The sequence below is a fragment of the Prionailurus bengalensis genome, chromosome D3, assembly GCF_016509475.1.
Source record: "Prionailurus bengalensis isolate Pbe53 chromosome D3, Fcat_Pben_1.1_paternal_pri, whole genome shotgun sequence".
Taxonomy (NCBI): Eukaryota; Metazoa; Chordata; class Mammalia; order Carnivora; family Felidae; genus Prionailurus; species Prionailurus bengalensis.
Genome location: NC_057356.1, coordinates 77593924 through 77601021, shown reverse-complemented (window position 1 = coordinate 77601021; position 7098 = coordinate 77593924).

Below are 7098 nucleotides of genomic sequence, written 5' to 3'. Positions count from 1 at the left end.
CACAGTCATCTGTCTACCCGGCATGCCATGGGCCAGAGCAAGTCCCAGGGCCGTGCCCAATGTCTAGAGGCGGGGAAGCCCTGTTCCCCATGGGGCAGCGGTGTGAGTGTGGATGTAAAGAGGGGGACCAGGGCTGCCCGGGTGGCTCAGTCGGTTAAGCCTCCAACTCTCGGTTTCGGCTCGGGTCACGATCTCATGGTTTGTGAGTTTAAGCCCTGGCATTCCTGTGGGAGACGGGCAGGGCCACACCCCTGGGTGCTCTTCTCTCCACCCCCAGCTGGCATTTTCCAAGGAATTCCATGGCTGTTTTCCCCCAGTGGGCTCGCTACTCCACAGGGGGTGAAACATACGTCTAGGTTTTACGGGAGCTAGGACTAACCCCAATCCTAGAGCCGCTGCCCATGAAGTATTCCCTCCTCTCCACTTCTGTTCCATTCTCCATGCTGTGGACTGACATTCCTGCCCACTCATGGGTCACCATTCCCATTCAGCTTCCACCCGATAAGAGAGAGTTATCCGCCACCACCCCCCACCCCGACCCAGCACCTGCTACAGGGGACAACTTTTCACACAGCCTCCTGTCTTCCACCTCTGCTAGAAACTGACTCCACCTCTCAGTTTCCTGATTCCCGGTTTCCAAGAGAGAAATGTCATCAACTTGGCTCATTATTTGACCCAGCCACACCGCTTCTAGAGGAGTGTGTCCAGAATGTCCAGGCAACTCCTGTCAGGGGCTAGGAACACACGGGGACATCGGTGGCAGGGTCTGCGTGGAGCAGGGCAGTGTTCCCTGAAAAGAAAGGAAGATGAACACCCAGCGTGTCATACACCATGACCCTTGTCCCCAGGTCCTCAGGTCCACGTTGTCTTGTGCCTAATATTCCATGATTTGCATTTTTCCTTTCAGCTTAGTGACTCCCAGATATTTCACCGCCATGGGCATTTTTTCTTAATTTCTCCCACCGAATTCAGATTTCGAAGCAGATCACATTGTCAAGATTTCCCATTTTCACTCATCGAGGGCCATAGGAACTGTCCATCGGAATTTCTAACCATGTTGATTGACATAAGCAGTATTACCACACAGAATCAACGAAATTCCAGCTCAAATCGGTGCAACGTTAGTTAGTTCATCTTTTCAGCTTTGTCAAGAGTCAAGGTATGTTTTTAGGGTGACTTTTTGACATACGGAAACAGGTCCCATCTCTTTCATTGCCCCCCCCCCCCCCCCCACTGTCCAGGTTGGGAGTCTCTTCTTAAGGGGTAGGGGCTACGTTCGCTGTAACGGGTCACGTACATATTGGTGTCTGTGGCAGGCTTTGAGGGCAGATCTTGCTGCAGTGAGATGCCCCAGGATTTCCAGACCCAGGGCCGAACGACGGAAGAAGGCTGAGAGGCAAGATGGCCAGCAACAGGGCAGTTGTGTGCCCCGTGCGCGTGGGTTCTCATTCAGCCTCGGCCACGCAGGAGCCACTATGCGACCTCGGGCCAGTCACCTAGCGCTCTTCATCTGTAAACTGAGTTGTTGTTAAGGGGGTCAAGTGAGGTCATGTGTATCTATCGACGGGCAGCTGCTGATTTATTTTAATCATGGAGAAATATAATTAGGGCAAGCTAATTTTTATCTTACGTCGTGAGCTTCAAGGAAGCAGTAACTTCCTTGTTCAGGGCCTCACCCGATCTCCCGTGCTATTTAGATCCCCTGAGGGGGCAGGTAATCATAGAAGTGATAGCTGCCACTTAGTGGACACCTCTGATGGACCAGGCGTTGTGCCTGGTTGTGTGTACCTTCACTCGTGTGGCCTTCACAGCTGTCCCGTGACACAGATGTCACTTACCCCGTCTTACAAATGAGGACAGTGAGGGCCAGCAGAATGAAATGACTTGTCCAATGACCAGATGGTAATTAGCAGAGCCAAGAGTCGACTTCAGATCCATCTGATTCCCAAGCTCTAAGTGTGCTAAGGCTGGTAAAAATGGATTTCTTTGTAGTTCCAGAACTTACGCGGGGAAGTAGGCAGAAGCCGTGGGAGCACACACACTCGCTTTCTGGAGAGGCTCGGAGTTTTGGCTACAGCAGGGACGGCCGGAGTCTCAAAAATCTAGCCCACCACGTCTGAAACCGAAAATATGTTTCTGAGATTTTTCTACTTGACCATACATACTACTGGGCGATCCTCCTTGAAATCCAGATATTCCTGGCATTTCACTGGTCACCTTCCGCGGTCTTCCGGGCCCCCGGACAGATGGGGCCCTTGCCCTAGACTCCAGACTGACAGTTTATTTGCTCCAGGGTTTCTCAACCTCGGCACTCTTCAGACTCGGGCCCGGATAACTCTTTGTTGTGTGGGCCGACCTGGGCCTGGTAAGATGCCCATGAGATGCGAGTACCATCCCTCGGTTGTGACAACCGAGGTACCTGTAGACATTGCAAATAGGCCCATCACAGGCGATAATCGTCACCAGCTGAGAACCTCGGGTCTAACTTAACTGCTCCCTCACCTGGTGCGCCTCGTGTTCCCACTTGAACACCTCCAATGCTGGAGAACTCACGCGATCTCCTCTTGGGACGACACTGGACACTGACATTGGAAAACTCTTCCTTATCGTGAGGGTTTCCGGCTCCGCCCCCCCATCACGTGGTCCTATTCTGCCCTGCCCAGTCCTTCCGACGCACCCTTGCGCGCTTCCCAAGCTCATCAGGCCTGCCCTAACTCTTCCCTACATGGGATATTCCCTGTGCCATCCATACGCCCCAAATGCAACGGTTGCTCCTCCCCTCCCCAATCCTCACTGACCTGGACAACCTCCAGTGTGACTGTGTCCCCTTTAAACGTAAGAAAGCGCCAGACAGAGGTGCTGCTGAGGGTAACCACGAAGGAATCGCTTGCTTAGATCGGCCCCAGAGGGAGCTGAGCATCGGTCAAGGGATGTGGCGGGCAAGAGGCACTCTTTTCCAGAACTTTCCATAGATATATGCTTATGTCACTTGGCCTCCTAGGGAAATGAAAGCCAGAGTATGAGATGCTGCCCGTTTCGGGCCAACTCTGGCTGGAAGGCTGGGGGGCTTCAGACGTTACCCCCCCCCCCCACACACACACCGCAGACTGTGTAGAGGTGAGCACTGAGGCTGTAAGGAGGGAAAGTTCTGAGCCTGAGCAACTCCGGCTCTTTCTTCTAAGCATCTATCCGCAGAGGCTATGCTCCCCACCCTGTCTCTCTCCTGGGATATTTGCAAGGACAACAATAAAAAAGACCGTGAATGTGAAAGCGCTTTCTAGACAATGTGAGAAGCTGACCGCGTCAACGTAGAGCATAGTTCTCTCCGAACCATCATCCCCCCGCCACTCCCCTCTCCCCCACCAGCTGGCTTCTCCTGGTCATGGTCTTTCAACTCTAGCCAGGCAAAGTTGCAACTGAGTTTAGTAGTGAGTTCCTAAGAAAAATATTATTCGGGACGGTCTCTGAAATGCTATTAGCTTAATTTGATTTGACTTATCAAATCAAGGTACATCTATCTGTCTCTCTTATGCTCCTTCTCAACGGCGCCTAGCTCTGTGGCACCCAGGTATTCAGACCAATACATCACAGTATGATGGGAACAAGGGTGCCTGGTGGGTCAAGTGCACACACGGAGCCTACCCACACGGCCTCTTGGGAACGCCGGCGAAGGAGTGGGGCCTGGCGCAGAACCACGTCTTGTGGCTTGCATGGCGTTTCTGGAAGCCTGCTGACCACAGTGGTGAGGAGAATAACATCAACTCAAATGAATTAGGTGGAAGCTACTTAAAATGATTGACCACAGCACCTAATATTATAATAGCGTGAGGGTCCTTTCTGCCAAAATCAGAATTCTAATTCAAGTTTAAACTAGTGTTGGTCCTCTTCAGGTTCAAATTGGGGCCACTTTGGTCATCACCTAAGACAAAGGAGGGGACACTACGTAGGTATCCAGAGACAAAGAAAAGAGAAGTGCTCCGGAAGTCAGGAGGCTTAACTCTGTGTGACCCTCTTGTAGTCATGGTATTTCCGATAAAGCGAGCATTGCTTTGTATTGATATCTCATTTAACTCTTATTAACAAGTAGATGGTTTTATTTTTCCCTTTCTTCGGGAGGCAGAGCCTTAGAAAATGCAGACAAGCGTCCATGGTCAAGCAGCTGGCATTAGAACCCTGGATATGGTACAGGCTTTCCCTGTTAAAACACAACTCTTCATTGTTGACCCTGGTGTAGCAAGCTGTATGTTAAGGTTCCAGAGCTTTATCTAATTTCACGCCTAATTTCTACCTGTCTGCATTAGTCATGGTTCTCCAGAGGGATGAACCAACAGGATATGTATATATATGAATATATACAGATTCTCTATTATCTATCTATCTATCTATCTGTCTATCATCTATCTATCCATCTATAGATTTTAAAGAATTAGCTCAAGCAGTACTGGAGGCTTAAAAGTCCCAAATCTGGGGCACCTGGGTGGCTCAGTCTGTTGAGCGTCCGACTTCGGCTCAGGTCATGATCTCACGGTCCGTGAGTTCGAGCCCCGCGTCGGGCTCTGTGCTGACCGCTGGCTTCAGATTCTGGGTCTCCTTCTCTCTCTGCCCCTCCCCCGCTCATGCTTTGTCTCACTCTGTTTCTCAAAACTAAATAAATGTAAAAAAATTTTTTTTAATAAAATTTTTAAAAAGTCCCAAATCTGATGGCCTCGGCCAGCAGGCTAGAGACTCAGGGCAGAGTTGCAGGGTCCAAAGGCCGACTGCAGGTAGAATTCCTTTGGCTGAAGGGAGATCAGTCCTTTTCTACTAAGGCCTTCAACTGATTAGCTAAGACCCATCCGTATTATGGAGAGTCATCTGTTTTGCTTTAAAGTCTACTGATTTGAAAATGGAGATTTTTTTTAATATAAACCAACTTTTAAAAAATATAAACCAACTTTTTTTTAACTTTTAGAGAGAGAGAGAGAGAGAGAGCACATGAGTGGGGGAAGGGGGCAGAGGGAGACAGAATATCTTAAGCAGTCTCCATGCTCAGCAAGAACCCAGAGGCGGGGCTCAATCCCAAGACGCTAGGACCATGACCCAAGCCGAAATCAAGATTTGGACCCTCAACAAACTGAGCCACCCAGGCGCCCCTAGACCAGCTTTACTGACGTATCACTGACATATTAAAAGGCGCCTGTTTTAAGGATACACTTTGTTGAGTTTTGACAAGTGTGTACGACTACCCCGATCAAGAACTTTTCCGTCCCCTCCGAGCGTACCCCCAGCATCAGTAAATCACTGTTGCAGTTTCTGTTACCACAGATCTGTTTGTCTTCTCTAGAATTTCGTATCACTGACATTCTACAGTCGATAATCTTTTGCATCTGGTATCTTTCATTTACCGTAATGCTTTTGAGATTTAGACACACGGTTGCATGTATCGGATGTTCGTCTCTCCTGATAAATAGTCTTTCATTTGTGGCTGTCTTTCCATTTGTTTCCTTATTCCTCAGCTGACGGATATTTGGAGTGTTTCCAACGGGGCGGGGTGGGGGGTTGTTTTGTTTTGTTTTGCTCTGTTCTTTGTTCGTTTTTTTAACTATAACTAACAAAGCTGCTGTGAACACTTATATCTTTGTGTAGCAGGCATATGTTCTCATGTCTCTGGGGTAAGTACCTGGGAGTGGAATTGCTTGGTCATATGGTAACTAGGTAAGCATGTGTTTAAGGTTCTAAAAAACCGCCCACCATCATCTCCTGGTACAGAAGCCAATCCTCCCCGTTTAAGTGATCCATCAAGGTATTCCTCTATGTTTGGAGGGCCTCTAATTCTACTTTATCTACTGCCCAGAAATAAATGCCTGCCAGACCTTTATTCCCGTGAACATTCAGACTTCTTCATGGATGTTTGCCCCTGCAAAGGGATGGCTTTCCAGAAGCCATTTCTCCAGATTTGTGATTTAAGTTCCTTCGAAAAACTCTGCTGGAAGTGAACTATTGTGAACAGGCACGTCTGAGCGTCCCACTGACTCCCATTTTAGCTACAGCACGTCAGCTACTCAGATCAAGGCACTGCAGGAATCCGGTTGTTTGGCTGAAGGGAAGAGAGGAGACGAGGAGGCTGTTGTAGATCCATTGAGTTGCTTCCCAATGGCCATTTCCTTCTGTCTTGCTATCCCCAGCCTCCCGTGATGGAGCGTGGCCGCTTCAACTCAGTCATGGCAGTCCTGCTTCCTGCTTTCCTAGTCTCTCCGGGGGCAGGAGTGGCTGTGTAACCTATTTTGGCCACTGGGACTTACGTGGAAGTCAGCTTGTGGCTGTAGGAAGTCTTCTGCTATCATGAGAAAGGAAATGGATATGGATAGCACCAAACTTCCACCTTCTTCCTGCCTCGTTTCACCCAGTTGTACCAGCCATCTTGCAACCATGGCAGGAAGGCCCGGAAAGACACAGAGATGTCAGCCCCGACATGGCTGAAATGGGACATCATCACTAGCATCTGTCCACCTCCATCTCCTTGTCACATGTGACGAATAAACCCTTATCTGTTTAAGCCACTGTTAATAAGGTTTTTCCGACCGCCAAACAAATCCCTCGGCAATACAGCCAGATTCTGAAAAACGACATAGGAGCATATCAAAGGCAAATGTCATGTCTCTTTGACCACAGCCAACAAATAGAATTTACCTACAACTAGGGTCACATTCTTTTCTCAAATTTACTGGGAATCTTCTAGGTTTTCTCACTGATTTCCTCCTGGTGCAGTTTGTTCCCCAAGGAATATGGGTTGTTAATCCCTTCTTCCCCATTTACATGTGACTTTGGCCAAAGCACTTATCTGCTCAGCATCTGTTTTCTCTTTTGTAAGCGTTGTTGTGAGCATTAAAAAAACAAAAACAAAAACAAGCCGACTTAAAAAAAAAAAACAACCCGACTTAAGCATTTTATTTTATTTTATTTTATTTTATTTTATTTTATTTTATGAAGCTTAATTAACATGCAGTGTTACAGGTGTACAACAGGTTCAGGGGTACAATGCAATGATTGAACAATTCTGTACATTTCTCCGTGCTCATCAGGATAAGTGTCCTCTACGACTTAAGCATTTTAAAGTGC